Genomic DNA, 17,750 nt, shown 5'->3' with positions numbered 1-17,750 from the left:
TGAATGAACACATTTCAAGTCTGACAGTATACCTGGGTGTAGACACAAAGAGCAAAACACACGAATAATGAGGTGCCTCTGCACCAAATATGAAAGTCGTGTTAGTCTGTTTTATTTGTTGATCATTTGGATTGTTGTTAAGGACAGAAATATGTATTTAGGCTATTCAATCACGTGTGATCCCCCCGCTGTGGACACCGGTTAAATAAGACATTTTCAGAGGTGTGCTCCTGTGGGAGATCAATCAAAGCCTGAGTGTGTCTGGGGAGAGGAGTGGGATGCCGCACGGAATAGATAGCGGTGTGCTCACAACTGTCAGAATCATGTTTCCTCAACCTACCCACACTAACCTGAGTTTCCAGAGCTGAGGATGCGTTTGATCTAGGCTTGTGATAATTACATGGGTAGGCTACATCTCTGCTCGTGTTGATCTGGGGGCTATTTCAAGCCCAGTGGGGCAGACTCTTTCCATATTAAGAATATGATCAAAGCATTCTACACAAGCACATATCTAGCTTTCATACCTGAATACCTAAAAAATGAAAATATTGTATGCTGTGAGGCTTGCAATGGGGTCTCACAGCATATCACTCCTTGATGTCTGTTTTCTATTTGACATGGTTGGCAACACAACACCCACACTTGTTTGACACTAGTGGACGTACATATGGACGTTATTTTCTCTTCCCACACACTAAAGAAAGGCCTAGTGAATTAGGCACAGAGGAAGCAGTAATTTGGAAAAGGGAAAAGTAAAAGATACCCGGGGGAGAGAAGGCCTGACGTTTATTTGTCTTTCCCTCTTAACGGTTGACTAATCAGCAGGTCCTGAGAGTTTTCGTTTTGTTTTTTTGGTTCTCCTGCGTCTCAGATTTCCTGTGTGCCCTTGTATCGCTGCTCCATTGAACGAGGGAGCCTGAAGAGAGCTCCGAATGAGAAGCAAGAAGTATGATGAATGTTGAGGGGAAGGGGAGCAAGAGGAATCTGTGACTAGCAAAAGTAAGCTAAAGCAGGGAAAGAGAAGGCATGAGAGAGTGGAGGAAGAGAGAGAGAGGGAGAGTGAGAGCAAGAGCGAGAGAGAGTAACTGTTTAGCAAAAGGAGAGATTTATGGCTGTCTCTGCACATGGTCTCTTGAGCTTGCACACACACACTCACACACACACGCACTCGTACTACAAATAGAATGTCCAACTGAGCTGCATTGCTGCCTTCACTGCTCTCCTGCCGGCACCACCTGGTGAGCAGGACATCCTGGCCTGAGGGGTGCAGCCTCTCCGCCCTGGACGTGACCCCATGGTGTGGGTGGAGCCTCGAAAGGCCACTGCGCCCTCAGCACAGACCTCAGCTCACTTCCTGTCTCAGACCGCAATGGCCCTGTAAATATTAGTGTTTGAGATGGGACTACAGTGGCTGAGACGTGCTTGGGAGCAGGACCTCTTAAAAAGGAAAATCAGGAGAAGATGCTGTGTAAACAAGTCTGCGGCCGAGGCCGCTCCCCCGCACCTTACGGGGGCAAGGCACACTGCACTTACAGTAAAGTGCTACAGCCATAGTGCACAAAGCCTTATATAGCATTGTGTCTCTCTCTCTCCTGCAAACTGCTCAGATGGGGGTGAAATCAGGATGCCACGCCTGTTTGAGGAGACAAATTGAGGTCATGGCAGCGTTTAGCCTCTTTGCTGGTGAGTCATCAGTTTTAATGAAAGAAAGGAAATAAAGAATTCACCAGATTTGTTGATGTGGAAAGCCCAGTTGACCTCACCGTGATGGGAACAGTCTCACTCTCACTCATGATGTTTATGAGACAGTTCTGGGCAATAGTTGACAACCACTCTTGAATAAAACAGACAAAAACAAACTTTCTTCTGAACGCAGTGATTGCATCAGAACGGAAATTGATTGCTTTACCTCAGCCTATTGTAGTCCCTTTTCAGTTGGCCATCATGCAGTTACCATGTCATTATGCCACATTTTGTTGAGTTTCGCCTTTTCTAAAAACACATGAAAATGGGTAAAAAAGTGTCACTCGTGGACGCCCAGACCACTGTATTCTGACATTTTACGACTGCATTGTGGATGGCAGTCTCAGTACACTTTAACTTCTCACTAATCGCTCGTTGAGAATATCCTTCCTGCCTCTGGACTTCCATGTGTGGTGGACCCATTTTCGTGGGTTCGTTAGAAAAGGCGATCGAAATGTGGTGTAATGACGTGTTCTGAAGTGAAGTGGTCTTAAGTGAAGTGGTTCTTTTTTGGTTATCTAAGAGGATAAGGATGTGTGGTTGAGTTGTCATAGGTTTAGTGGCGAACCTTTTTTATCAGGCCGAGGCAAAAGTAACAGCACAGATAAGTGAGATCTGTAAAAATCAAGCTGGAAATGTATCGGACCTTCTACAGTTTGAGTGTGAGGCGTGCGCCATCAAGCCTCCGACCACACAGGTTGTGGTTCTGTTTGTTTAACATGTTTGAGCAGCCGGCTCTCTGGAGGCCAGCTTCCTACTCCTTCTCGCTCTGCACTGAGCAAGCAGGTCTTGGGCCAAGGCTTGGCCTGAGCAGGAATCTGGCAGCGGGTGCCAACACTCTCCAGAACCCACAGGCCGGCCACAGGGCCTCCAGTGTACCTGCCCCTTCCCCTCATGACGGCTCCCTGTAGAGACTCCTCTGACCCTGGGGTGTTGGCGAGCCGGGCCATACATCCATCTGAATCAGCCAGCCAGCAGGTGATACACTAAAGAAACTGTCATCCAACCCGTAGAGCGTGATGCTGCATGCAGTGCAAGTGGACATTATTACCGAGGCAAGAATGTCACTCCACCCAAATGAAAGCACAACTCTTCTCGAGCGTACTCCCAAATTACACTGAAACGCTGTCTCTTTGTCATTTTACGTCTTAAACGATCACTTAATAATGCCGTTTTGACAGTAACACTGTTAATGGATGTTTCAGATCATTAGGGGCATTCCTTGACATGCCCGCGAACGTTGCCACCAGTGGGCGTTGGTCTTAAGGATGTGTGGGAATAGAGTTCTGCTCTTCCAATCTTTTCCTTTCTGTATTACTGAGACGCTGGGAATAACATGTGGGAACTCTCAGCACCCTGGGAACCCTTTTAGGAAACAAATAAATACATGTAATGTTCAAAAACAGACCAGCCAAACTTGACTGGGAGGACTTTGATCCAGCGGAAATGAGGAGGGCTTACCCGTGGCCTCCCACGATAGGAAATAAGTGGTCAAATACTTGCCCAGACATGCCTTTCTAGTTCATGTGAGGAAGCAGCTAGGAGTCCCCTGTCAATGGAGAAATATTTTCTGATCATGAATAACATGCTGTTGTGAGTGGTACAGTCAGGGATTTGCATTGCATTCAGTGAATATTATCTTGTTTAATTTAATGAAAGTTATCAGCCCATTTTGCTTCTTCTTTTCCTAACAGTATTTTCTTTGTTGACATTCTTTATTGAATTTATGCCTGTTTATGTAAAAACAAAAATCTGTGATTCTTCAGGCTTCATCTGCGACTGGAACGTGACGAGAGGCTTAAAGGCTCAGAAACTGCACCATTATAGTGCTGACAGAGATTATACTGATCTAACCTTCCTTGTGCTTTGGTTTCTACGCCTGTCCCTCTCATTAGATCAGCATGATTGCATTAGCACTAGAACAGAATCCTGCATTTGTCTCGGACCGAGTTTGAGTACCTTCAGACTAATTGAAATTGCCTTGAATGCGGCTGGCCTCTGTCAAGCTGGATGCCTCTCACAATCACACAGTTTCTCTGGATGTCCTGTCCCAATTCCAAGCATCAGGGTGTTGTGGTGCTGCTGGGGACATTTTGTTTGTGACATAATTGCTCCAAAATTCTGATTGGCTGAGGTGAATGCTGAGTGTGGTCTGCAGATCCAACAAAGCCATTCCAAGTAACTGCCTTTTTATTCTAGATGGGCTGTACAACTGAATTGAAGCCAGCTATAATGAACTACAGGGATGTGATAATGTCTGACAATGCAGTTTGGCTAGAAAATGTGCAACATCTGTCAAAATGTTCAGCTGAATGGCATGAGTTTTGAGTCTGGTTTAAGGAAGATAGACTTCTCTGTTGCTGCCCATAGTGGAATTCATATTTTAGTTTCCTGGGATACATCACTGTGTCCAATACTTTTCCCTCAACTCTAGATGGCTGTCACTAAATTCCATTGGATTACAAAGTGTTTGCTATAGTTACATTTTATAGGTCAGTGCATGGGTTCTGCGTCCTAGTCAGGCCATGTTTTCATGTCAATCTTACACAGTTATGTGTTCCCTCCTCAGTTACCATTCAAAGCAACAACACTTGATTCGGAGGATTTGCTTCAGCCTTCCTCACTGAACTCAGAGCGACTCCCGAGGTTAGTTAGTTTTGAAGTGAACATGGCATTTGCAAGTCAAGGCTTAAGAAACATCTTTAATCCCAATGTCCAAATCAAAATGCTGATTGCCTGCTGCCCAACCACTCAGAGTCACTTTGAATGACCTCTACACTTCACTTCAGATGACTGTGGTTAAGTCTGCCACAGCTGTACCCCCAGAAGGATTCCACTGATAAGAAAGAATCAATAACCCCCATACTAAATGCACTTTCTGTGGTCTCTTAGGAGTTGTGTGTTCGTAAAAAGACAGACTTCAGCAATCTCCATGTCCGGGATGACATAGATGTCTTTTCAGAGAAAGTAGCTGCCAATCAATAGTGAGCTGAGGTGGTGCAGATATGCTTCAGTGCCCCATCCACCCACCCCTCTGCTTGCTCTTGCTTTCCTGAGAGGCCTTGCAAAGAGCAGCTGCTTGATTTCTCATCAGCGCCAGAGAATGACTAATGGTGACTGCCGTGTGGCATAATTTAAGGCTGCACAACACCAGGACCCTGAAATATCAATATCAGATGTGGCTCGGTGATTGTGTGCTGCGTATTCTCTGGCCATTAGTCAGTGAGTGGCCCCCGGTGACTGACAGGAGCTCCTGCACCTGCTCAGGTTCAGCGGCCCCACCCCCTCACGTCTCCAGCGTCGACTCCCTGGCCCAGCCTCTACACTGCACTGATCTCTCAGCTGCTTGCCACCAAAATCACCAGCCCCTGGTTTTACTCTGTCGGAAAGCCACTCTTGGAAAGGGTACGGTTGAGTGAATTGAATTTGACATATTTTACAGTGTTGCTATATCATCAGTATTCCAGTGAGTTTTTGAAAATATGCTTCCAGAGAAATGGGTGCTGTGCTGACTATGCTCTGTTCTGCAGTGATAACAGAGCCTAGTAATAGAGAGCACCATGAAAGTGTAGTCATAGCGAGTACTCTGTTCTACTTGTGGATGGCAGGAGTTGAGGGGGGAGACTGATGCTTGGTGAAGAACGGCTGGGACAACATGACCTGTCCAGCGTCGGGCCCTTCTCCCACGTCAGCTCCAGCGGAGCAGCGTTCCATGAATGGGAACGGGTGGAAGGCAGTCGCCCCCCCAAATTCCATACTGACGGGAGCCTATATGGGGCTATAGTTATCACTTGCCTGTTTGGGCTTAGATATGGAAAGAATGTGCAATAGCATGAGAACAGGTCATCTGTCCTGCTGCCACTGCGTCAGTCCTCCCCCGTCCCACAGGAAGAGGTGGAGAGTGACGAGACGTGCCTTTCCTGACTTTTCACATGCCGCTCGGCCACGACCATACATCATCAGACAGTCTCCACCATGACATCACAGAGGAAACAGTTGGAAAGTATGATATGCTTTTATGGTAAAAACAAGCCGTTTTATTCAGCAAGAAGGATGCAGAATGTATCCGCTGTGCTGTTTGTTTTATCACATTTCCTGTCTTATAGAAGGCTATCAATTTCATGGAGCGTGGATGGCTCGAGGCCGGAAAAAACTAGACTTTCCTCCTGTGGCACAGCTTTACGGGCTGTCCATCACATTAAGCTGTAGTCCACACTGCTGTATATAAGTCCACATTTCCACACATCTGTGCTGTAGGTTGTAGTTCAACAAGTTATAAAAAACTGCCGTTGCACACCGTGTTTCGAGAAGAGGCCCGTAGGTGCACATGTTTTCAGTGGTGAGTGTATATGCAGTGGAGCAGCTATACATTTCAATCCATTAGGACCAGGGCCAGTGCCTTACAGCTGTCTGAGTAAAAGGTTTCTTTCTCAAATTCAACCTTGTTATTGCAATATCTGCTCTCCAAATTCCACTCAGGGCATTTCCAAATAAAGTGTATGTTAATTTAATAAGGCCCTTTTCTTTTCCGTAGCAGGGTCTAATGACACGCTGATTAGATTAATTAGTCATTCACTTGGCACAGTGTGTAAGAAAATACTCTCATCATTCTTGAGGAACCCAAAACCTTAATTCACTTGAAGTGATAGATATCCATGTTTCATGAGAAAGTTTGGTCTGATTTATTTCCATACCACATGCTTCAAATTGGATAACAAACAAATGAAAATGAGAACAGCTTTTAAATGCTAGTCTAAATATTTTCGCACTTTTAGTTTGCTTTTCGACATTTGCAGGATTGTTCGAGAGCAGAGCATGATAGGGATGAAGTCTTTGAATCTCAGGGAGCATTGAGTTTCCTCACCCACATCTCAACATGTTTTTGATTTAGTTGGTCATGGCCTGTTCACTTTCAACTTGATCTGCGGCCCTTTGTCTGCCAGGCTATTGTTTTAGGAGCCATCAGCAGTGGCGTGCCTCCTTTTCAAACAGGCTTGAGTTTCTGTTGTGCACTCCCCCCCTCTTTGAAGCTGGACCGAGGGAAAGGGATTTCATGGCTGGGAGTGGAGGGTCATCGGGTTCTGCTGAGAGCCCTCTGGCTGTGAGGAGATTGTCTGGCACTGAAGGCACTGCGTCTCCTTTACTCCCTCCCTCACCCAGACTGGAGCTCCGTCTGTCTGTCTGTCTGTCTGTCTGTCTGATGGTCTGCCTTGTGTGGTCACCTGCTGTCTCCTCAAATCTTGGCTCTTATGCTGGTAGCTCCTCTAAATTGTGCCCTGAGGGATCAACAGAGGGAGGAAAAATTAGGGAGCAATATTTCGTATGTTGCAAATTGCGAAAGAACAGCACATAATTCTCTCTCCTGAAGCACTCCCTCCATAATATACCCCTTTTTGGTTGGCGACAGTAAGGGAATATCTTGTCACTTTGTCCCAGGAGAGCTCTCTATATATCTGCTCATCTTTCTCTCTCTCGGTTTCACAACATCATCGGTGCCAAATCTATCACTGCCAGGGCAATGATCTAAATTCAGATGGCTCTCATTCTTACGGCGCCATGCTTGATACAGGCTGAGGGTTGGCTGGGGGTCTCTGCGCAAACTCGGTCCTGGTTGCATGCTTGATTCCCACTACCAGATGGAACGACATTGCCCTGCTTCGTCAGGTCCTTTTCTCCAAGCACATAAATCTCATCTCACAAAGCTCTTATTAACTGAGTTATGAGTTTATGATTTTGTTTTCAGGTCAGGAAAATCACTCTGAAAGGAGAAGGCCTCTGAAATCTATGTGATTCATGCCATATGTGTTCATTTTACATTCAGACGCTGCTCTGTTGACTTTAATGGCTCATATTTTCTCCCACTCACAAGTCAGGGCACAGACCCTCTGTCTAACTGCTAGCATGGACATGAATGAGTCAAGTGCCTGGTTAGCGATTTGAAGAGCATGAAACAGACTGCTGCTGCTCTGTCTTCATGTTGATGTTTACTTCCATGCCCACTGTTGCATGATCGATGTCGTCCGGAGCCGGGAATGATTTGCGAGGCCTGGGAGGAACTCTGATGTAACTCTCCCGGCCATTTATCATCCTTTCAGTTTCATCCGTGCGCCATTATGACTACATTTGTGTCTTCAGGAACTTATCGACAAGCCTGAGCACTTATGCCTTAATGCTCAGTGCTTGCAATTGTTGACTGGGGTGTGAAGGAACCAGGAATGTGGGAGGGTGGAGGTGAGACCGTAGAGGAGGATGCAATGAACCTGAGTGGGGAATCTCCTATTTTACAGATGATGCTTCCTAGAATGGACAGCGTGCAGTTTCCTGGAAACGTGGCTCCAAACCCATCCCCTATGAGGCACACAGACCTAGCAAAGTCTAATCCCTGAGTCACAATCTTATTTAGCCTATCAACTGTGAAAATATTTTCCCTGCCTGCTAGTGTTCTTTTCACTAGGTGAGGGGCAGAGTCCCTTGTTCCAGTGCGCCTTTTGTCAGGAGGCGCGTGGCTTCCAGCTTAATCCCCTCATCCCTGACTTTGATGTGCCCGTGTGTGTTCGTGACATTGCCACCCCACCCGACACCACACCACACATACTCAATACTGGCCTGCTTGCCCCATCGAACACAGCCCAGTCCCAGCTCCTGTTATTGCAGCTGTGTCTCCCCCCTACCCTCTTCCCTGCTCACCACCCCAACAACAAACATACCGTATACTGAGGACCAGAGCTTAAAATGCCTACCCTCATTCTGCCAATGTTACATTCATCAGACTTCAAACATGAAACTGGAATATGGTGGCTATCCTTTCATGTATCATAAAACTAATGCGTATGCATATCGTATAAATAACCTATATGGCCTTTCACTGCCAGCACTCTGTTTTTCTAGAAACACAAGGGGAAATCGATGAGACTTTCCAGGAGACTTTTGAAATTCAAATGTACCCGTTTGATTTTTTACCAGCTAGATGCCTCCACATAGACCATAAGGAATATGAATGGTGATCTGTGCTCCACTGCCTTTATGGAAAGCACTTTGTTTGAAATACTTTTTCATGGTTTGCAAACCCTCAGGTAAAACAAGTTAATTTCTTTAGTTTCTGTTGTTTTTTACATCGCTGCACCCCCCCAGCTGCATATCTTCCCATGTACACAAGGCAGTGTAAGGGGGTTACCTAGCAACACATTTGGTGAGCCTCAGAACCTCATCCAGGGCAGATTTGGTAGCATCTCTTTATCAAGATGCCGGTGTACAGTACAGGACTTTTCTTTAGTGATGTCAACTGATTGAAAAGTACTTTCTCTAGAAGAGGAGAAACTACCTGTGAATCAAACTGACCAAACCATAAAGTATTTCAGGATAAGCACATTTTTATCACTAGCATGAAGTTGAGTACGGTAGAGAATCCTGTTCGCGTCTATTACTGTTTCATGATTAGATTAGCACTAGTGGATTAAGGGACTGTGAAGAGGAAAAATGTATGTGCCTTTTCCTCTTATCACTGTTCATATGCCATTGGTGTGGCTACCTTTACTTTACTGGGCTATGTCGAATCAGGTTTTACCACTGGACTGTGACTTTGCTGGCATGTAAATTAATTCCTCACCATTGATATACGAGTGCCATTTGTCGTCCCCCCCCCCACACACACACACACACACACAAGCACAAAACCTTTTTTTCAATTTTCAATACTATTCAATTGCCTGGAATCAATTATTGTCCAGCTAGCCCTTTCATCTCATAATCCTCATGCAGCTCAGATGACCAGTAATGGAGGAAATGGCTGAGCTGCATTAATAAAGCGGAACATTCCCTGCTCCTTCGCAGTGCAAAGTAGGCTACCTGCCTCACCCCATCAGTCGACATGGTTCCACCTTCCAGCCATGCTTGCATGCTAATAACTTGATTCTGCAATCTCCGCCTCTGCTCCGCAGATGAGGGGGGTGGGGGGATGGGGAGTAGAGGAAGAGAGGAGGGGGGAGAAGGGGAGGAAGAGAGGAAGGGGGGAGGAAGAAAGGGAAGGGAGGAAGACAGAATGAGCAGGATCTCAAAAGGAATGCCAGAGGAGTGTATTGTGAAGAGGCGCAGGTCGTTATGTAACTCTCACGTGCCAGTACCACTTCCTCGCTCTGTAATCCCAAACACCTGAACTCTAGAGACAGCTCCAGGCGCTTAGAGGATTCCTCACTTTGCATTCACACAGGGAGCTGATGTGATTGTGTTCTCGCTAGTCATTCAAAAGGAATTAGTCTGAAGATGAGAACAATTGAAGATTTTGCCAAACTGCTGTGGTGGGTTGAGATGTATTCTGCAAATAGTTGTGTATTTCTTTGCACACTCCAAGTAACACACACACATACACACATACACACACACACACACACACACACACACACACACACACACTAAAATGCACAGACATGGTTCACACAGACATGATGTGAGTGATAAACGAGATTAAGGTTACCTCCCTTTCTCTTCATTTATATGAGAAGTGGCTATTTTGTGGTGCATTTCTTTAGAATTATTAGTGCATGTTTCCTGGCTCAGATTGAGTCTAGCATGGGGCAGAAGTTTCCTGGGTCCCCCCCGGAAACCTGCTCACTTTGTATTCAGAAGCAGACTCAAGCCTGCGGCCTCTCCACTGAAGCGGTGCCTTTGGTGCCCACACACAGTGAAGAAGACACTCCAAACGAGTGAGAATATCTCATCACTGCTCATCACTGGAACTCCGTAAGTGCAGGAGTGATGAGATTCAACCCTCAAGTTTGTGAGGACTGTCTCTGCCATAGCAATGCATCTATCCTCTGTCTCTGTCTCTGCCGAAAGCTAAGCCTTTCCTCTGCCCCCCCCAAAAAAGGACGTCCGAATGTAGTGGGCAGATGCTCGCGCACTGCCCCTCCGAGACTGAGAGGAAACAGATGGTGCATCCCAATAATGGAAGAATGTGACAAGATTGGCAAAATGTCATTACCAAAGACAATGGTGTTCCTCTCCTGGGCTCCATGCTGTCCCAGCACAAGGGAATTTGACGAGCGAAAAATTGCAGAGCAGTACGCTTCATTTCCTGCAAGGGGCGATTCCCTACACGCTGAGGCCTCCTCCCGTCGTGGGTTATTGTCAGCCCATGTTTGGAACAACCTCGTGTTAAAAGAATACAAGTAGCTGAAAATAAATTTAGATTCATTGGCAATTTGGCATTCTCTCAAACGCTTGTAATGAGGTCGAGTTCTTGTATATTGGGGACGATGAACCATGTTTGGTATGTTGAGAGTGTAAGTTAAACAAACTGCACAGGTGAGGTGAAGAATAATATGCAAATATCCACTCCACTATTCAATTATATTAAATTCAATTCAATTCAATTCAATTCAATTCAATTCAATTCAATTCAATTCAATTCAATTCAATTCAATTCAATTCGTCTAGAGTAAGAAATACAAATGCTACAACAAAGCAATCTGTCCAGTCACGTTTAATAGCATGGTAGATTTTTGTTGCTGCATGTTTTGTGTTTTGTCAGGGATACAAAATAGAGAGTTAATAATGCCGTGAAACGTTTTAGCTTGCTGAAACTTGAAATGCTTCCCGATGGATGTCCTTCATGGACAGGGTAAATAATCCTGAATGGTGTTTAATATGATGGTTTTAGCATAATGAGTCTACTCTGTTTCAAAGTAATGCAGTATGTGTTCATGCTCCAGTTCTGTTTCTCATCCAGCTCATTCCAATGAAAAAAAAAACACTTCAAATAGTTTACATGGTTCTCCCAGAAAACTGTTAAGCTTAATTGTTAATCCAGTGTGTGCGTCTGTAAAAGAGGCCCTGCCCTGTCAAAAATGAAAATAATAAGAGGAAGCTCAACCTTTAGAAAAAAAACACTGAAAACCACACTCTATTTTCTTATGGTGCTTTGTATTCTTATTTCCAGGTATTTCGGGCTGACCCTGCATCCTGTTGTTTCTCTATTGGTAAGTAAAGTCTGCCTCGTTATTTTCTCCGTGTTGATTTATGGTAGAAGTTGCATAACTCTGTCTTCACACTGCTTTGGGATTGAACTGCAAAAAATTGTATTTTAATCCCAAAACCATCCTCACCGACACTCATCCTTACACAGTTTTAATAGCCTTAGTAAGTAGCGTGCCCAGCTGGTAGTGAGAGAACCATGCTGAGGAAAAAATGTAATTAAATGCATCCATCCACCTAAAGGGAACTCTCTTTTGAATAGCAATGGAAGGAAAGTTTCACCATTGCACATTTCTGCTCAACACACGTCCCTCAAATAATGACTCCCTTTTTTTGCACTGTGTCAGCGGCAAGCCACTGGATAGATTTGATCAGAACAGTTGAAATTGTAGTCCAGTGGGCTAATTTCTGTTGCGGCATCGCTTGAAATAGACATTTGGCAGTGGTCTGCAAACACCCAGAGGGAGGGCGTTTCCTCCTCCCATCACCTCATTCTTATGCTAAGCCATGGGGGGATATTGATTCATACTGATGCCGCTTGGCTCCCCGTTGATGACTCAGTGGTCCAATTCAGCACGATCCCCTGTGCAACGGACACTTGGTATGCAGGTGCACTCCTCTGCAACTCGTCTGTCTCCAATTGTTTTATTAGGATAGAAAAACTATTGCCATTAGGAATGGCCAATGCCAACTGTGAACTCATATCCACGGATGCTAACCAAGCCAATACTCCTCCCACTAGAGGCATTTTGAGAAATGTTTCTGTCTGACTTGACACAGAGTGAGAACTTTTGGTTCTCTCTCTTCTTGGTGGGCCCTGGTGTTAGTAGAAAAATCGTTTTTGCATGCACTGTACACAACATTACATTTGTTTTCGTTTTAGACCACCATGTCTATCTCAAGTAGCTTTTCTAGTACTGAGTCCTCCGATGGGCATCAGGCCATTATATGCATCTACAGAGCTGTCAGTGGTTGGTGTAAGTGAATATTATTACAGAGAATGCAACCATTGCTCTACGTCTCTCTCTATGAAGTCTCCTGGCTGCCTTGCTCCTACATTGGAGGCAGGCCTTCATGAGCCCCCTAATGTGCTCTGTCTGAGAGGGGCTCCTGTGAGACCATTAGTCCGTCCCAAGGCTGGCTGTTCCCGGAAAAGTGAGCAGCGATGGACGCGAGCTCAAGTTTCACTTGCTCTGTCATTCTCACTCGCTCTATTAGCCTGGACTTCTCTCAGTGACTCAGTGAGGTGGGACTCCCAGAGTAGTGGAGTCATTTTTCCACGGGCAGCACATGTCAGGATGAAAGCAGTTGGTGCCAAATTCAACTGTTGAACCACTTTTTAAAGATCGAATATGGCCCTACATTACAGATACGCAGGAGGCATTAACTTTAAAGTATGGCTATTGCACTGTGATGAATGCATTCTGATGAAATATGCCTTGTTTTAGCTGATAATAATGCTTTGATTGACTCATTTGTACATTGTGTTAGGGCACTCTTCTTCAAAACATAATGGCATTATAATGTGTGTGTCGATGGAGTGGAGCCTGGGGTTGATATACATGCTCAACTGGTAATGATGTATAAAGGCGTAGCAGTCGGGCATTGTGAGAGTACTGCTTTCTTCCTTTTGTTTTGATCCTTTCTAATTGTGCTTGTCGGATGGCGGCTCATTAGCCCAGCCGTTATGCTAATGCCGCACTTAGGATTTTCTTTATTCACCTGTCCTCATGGGTTTGCACAAAGACAGACAGACACACACATACACACACACACACACACACACACACACACACACACACACACACACACACACACACACACACACACACACATGCACACACGTACACCTCAGCTAGACCAAGGATGGTGCAGTTATTGAATATCAGTGGGATTCACAGACTGACAGCATTGAAGCTATGCTGTTCTTCATGCTACACAAAGACCAAGGCTGAAAATGTGGATGATAAAACAAGGCCTGCGTCTTCGGGTGACAGATACCACACTTTGATGCAGGCAGTGCAAGAACGAGTAAGGGGCGAGGAGGGTTAGGGGGGGTGTTGGGGGTGGAGGCCGGGGAAGGGAGAGAGAGTGAGGGAAACCAGTGAAAGGAAAGAGTGGAAGAAAAGAGAAGGTAAGATGGGGAGTTGATGTTTCTCCAGTTTGTGTTGGGTTGTAATTGTCACCTTTTCAAACATGCGCATTTTCAGCTCTGATAATCAAGACAGAAATGGCAAAAAGCAGATAAGCTTTCTGCTGAATTTCAAAAGCAGGCACGGAGATCCGTTGCTCCGGGCAGTCTTTCCACAGAATCTATTGCTCACCTCCATTTTTTGCTACTTCTGTAAAAATGAAAAATACTAAAGTAGGCCTGTGGGATAGCACACTAGCAGTTAGTTGTGTCTTGGTTTCACAAAATATTTCTGTCTGTATGGTAGCTTGTTAATTGTCTATAGTCTCCAACCCAATTCTCACATGTTAAACCATGAGAGGTGGTACGATAGCAGTAGTGATGGTGTGGTCTTGAAAAGCAACTCCTCTTTGTTGGAATGGGATACCATTGTGTTCTTGATCTGAAGTACTACTGAAATCGATATGATGACGTATTGGTCTACTGCAACACAAAAGCTCAAAGAAATGGCTTCATAGAGATCAAACGAATGTTCATGCTTAGTTTGACTGCAGGCAGGAATCAAGCTGCTTTTTCATGAATCATTTTACAACAGTGAAATATAAAAATGCTGTTTCTTTGTAAAGATAGTAGAAAATGGGCTATAATAATAATAGAACACTCGAATGCCGTTTACATGGCACCATTGGAAAAGATGGGCCAAATACAAGTAGAGCCTTTAGGGCTAGATTTTTCCATTTGTGTGATGGCCTTGATTTAAAAAGCTTCTGTGCCTTAGGTGACCTCCAGAGCACTGTGTGAACTTTGACCCTGCAAGGCAGTTTGGATAATGACATTCACATATGGGCATGAACACAAACACACTCAGCCTCATAAAACAGTTGTTTGGTGAAGCATGAAGCCTCTTTCTCTTATTAATGTGTGTGTGTGTGTGTGTGTGTGTGTGTGTGTGTCTGTGTGTGTTTATATGCATGTATGTGTATGTGTGAGAGAGAATGAGTTTCACTGTAAGGTGTTGTAAAATTAATTGGACATTTTTTAGCTCAGTGTTGTTGTTCCGTGGAAGTGTTACCTCCAAAGCTCTGGAGCCAAGTGGAGGTGTCACGAGAACAAGACAGGCGGCAAAAAAAGAGTGCTGTCAGAGTGCAGATTGTGCAGATAACTTGCTTTGAGTTTGCTGTCTGACCCAATTCAGCTGGAGAATAATCACCTTCACATAACAGTTCAGCTCGTAGAGGCTTCCATAAATGCACTTGTACCGATGTTGGGTTTCTTGTGGCCTTTTCTAGTTGTTTTATTAGCAGAATGTGGGTGAAAACAAACCACTGAGTTACTTTGCTTCGACTACAGACTCACATGTTTTTATGTTAATATGGCTCTGCAGAACAATCTTAGCACAACATTCACTTTTCTGCTTGTTTTTGTGTTTAAAATGAACATTTAGGTGACATCGATCTCCTCTGTATTTGTGTAAAGAGGGTTCACCACATTACTCATGATGCATACGCTTCATGTGCACTGACCAGCACCGTCAGTGTGTACTTAATGCCCTTCACATTCAGATCTGCTCATTTTCTATTTTTCTCCTCGATTAAACATTCTAAGCTAGAGAAGCGCTGTCTGAAAAGCCACAAAGTAAATGTGATAAATTAGGCAAATCTGCAGACATTACTTTTTAATGGATGAGGATGTGAAATATTCATCCTAAGTTGCTGGTCCACGTGAGTGCACTCCTGAACCGATCACCATGCATCTTGGATGCCTGTAGTAGGATGCAGTGATGTTTGAATATTTGAGTGAAATAGATCCCTCTCCTTCTGGATAGTAATGCAGGGCTAAAGCTTGTTGACCCTCTATTTCCATAGGCCTTCACTGGTGACATGTTAAACTGTAAGGCAGATTTAATTCATTTTGGGCTTAGAACATTTTGCCAGATGATGTCACTTTGATGATACTCGGTTGCTGCATGGTCTCTCAAAGTGACAGCACTACTGTTGTAAAAATAAGAAGATGGCAAACATTTCAACATTTGGGTATTACAGTGAAACAGAATTTCCTCTCTGTGAAGCTATTTCCATAGCTGATTTTAAGAGGATGCAACTTCCTCACATTAGCTGCAATGTGTTCCTGTATATTGTACCTCTACTGAGCTAAAAAACAAAGTGCCTTTTTCGGTCAAACATTTATTTTAGGTTCTGTGAGTTCAATCAGAAGATATGCTTTATGACTCTGGAGGCTTTTTGGGTCAGTTACCGCTCTTGAAAAGGCCATTTGGGATTTTAAGAGAAGAGATTGGCCTTGGAAATTCCACATTGTGTAATAATGGAAGTGTGAAGTTTCTATGGCGTATGACTAGACATGTAATTGAGCCCGACAACTGCCCTTTCATTAAACCCAACAGGGCTGGATTGAAGATGTGAGAGGCACCCATAATCACTGACACACTGTAAAATATTAAGTGTTCATAACCGAACTGCGGTGTTGTGGCATTTTATATGCCGTGTCTAAATCCATTTCCAAACAAGCTTGCTCTGTCTCACTGTAGTCAGTTTGGGAAAAACAAGACATCCTTTGTCATTTTCCCTAATCAGACGCAGCAGAGCTAAAACTTTTCGAAATGTCACGGCCCTTACAGTGTGCAACATATTATTTTGTGCTCTCCTGCTGTAAAGGAATGATTACATATTTTCTGACATCATGTGGTTCTCTGTGTGGTGATTTTCCCTGCCACTCTATCCCCCCGTTCTTCACACCTCACTCAGGGGCAGTCCTTTATGTGAATGAGCTGGCGTAGTCACCAGTCCTGCTAAAACTAACACTTCCCCAGCACTAATGCTGTAGTAAAGATAACGTAAGTGTTTACTTTATAGTACACACAGTTTACTTTGTTGGTGGCTAATGCGCTCAGCCACACCTAACCCGAGGAGCAAGTAGGCTAATCTGTTTCATTGAAGGACCTGCCATTCTTTAACTGTGTGTTTATATGAACATGTGTGTTACTCATCAGATAAAGCCATGGTGTCATTCTAGTACAGAGAAGAGGTCCAGCATACAAGTGTTGTCCTGTCAATCGTGGCAATAACTGATGCTAGCAGCTAACTCTCCACAGTTCATTTGAACGACCTGCTGTAATGTTGACCTCATTTCTCTGGTGCATTTTAAACATTTGAGGTATTTTTGAGCTCCACACCCTTAACAATGATTCACTGTCTGGTACATGCTGTATGAGTAGCTTCATTGACAGTACTTTTGAGAGTTCAACAAGTGCTCAGATTTTTTCTGTGTCAATATGTGCACAGTTCATATGAATTTATATGGCCTTTTTTAGTGTGACTGATTGTCAGATGGTACATTTTCTGTGCCATCTGACATTATCATCTGTAACGCTGATAATGATGCTCCCTTTTGTTCGTTCACACCCTGTTGCCCAGGGTTCAGGATGAATTTCAAGGTGTGTTTTTACTGCATTTGCAAGTGGTGTGCCATGTGCTCACAGCTGCAGATCGGCACAGCACCATCTGTTAAGAGACCTGCCCTTTACCTTGCAACACATGGGCTAGTGCTGATTAATGACTTGATTGACGAGAACCGTCAGCGTCCTTTTAGGCTAATTGAACTCCCTATAGAATCTGGCCATTGTTTATGTTTTCCGACTCACAAAGACAGCCTGCAATGCAACCATTGCTTCCGATGAAGAGGCTGTTGCAGAGCAAGCAAAATCGTTAGCCCGAAGTCTGAGGCAAATCAAGTTTTCCCATCAGGCTACCAAAATGGAACAACACCCTGTCCGAGGCAGGAAATGATCCACTAAGTGAAGTAAAATTCCCTGCTTTATCCGCCTGCGCAATGCATGCTTAGCAATTCTGTTAAGGGCACCCAAATCGCCAACAGGGGCCTCTAAAGGGCA

General features: G+C 44.5%; 1 protein-coding gene across 1 annotated transcript in view; it reads left to right on the top strand.

Moving 5' to 3' along the window:
• peak1 (pseudopodium-enriched atypical kinase 1) overlaps window positions 1-17,750 on the top strand; it is a 102,853-nt gene that overhangs the window by 13,870 nt on the left and 71,233 nt on the right. The window contains exon 2 of the mRNA XM_080842348.1: window positions 11,678-11,717. The gene's annotated coding sequence lies outside the window, so the exon portion shown is untranslated. The remainder of the gene's footprint in view (window positions 1-11,677; window positions 11,718-17,750) is intronic.

Source organism: Sprattus sprattus (assembly GCF_963457725.1).
Source record: "Sprattus sprattus genome assembly, chromosome: 7".
NCBI classification, from domain to species: Eukaryota; Metazoa; Chordata; class Actinopteri; order Clupeiformes; family Clupeidae; genus Sprattus; species Sprattus sprattus.
Note: the sequence above shows the minus strand (reverse complement) of the source record. Positions and strands in the feature narration are given on the sequence as shown.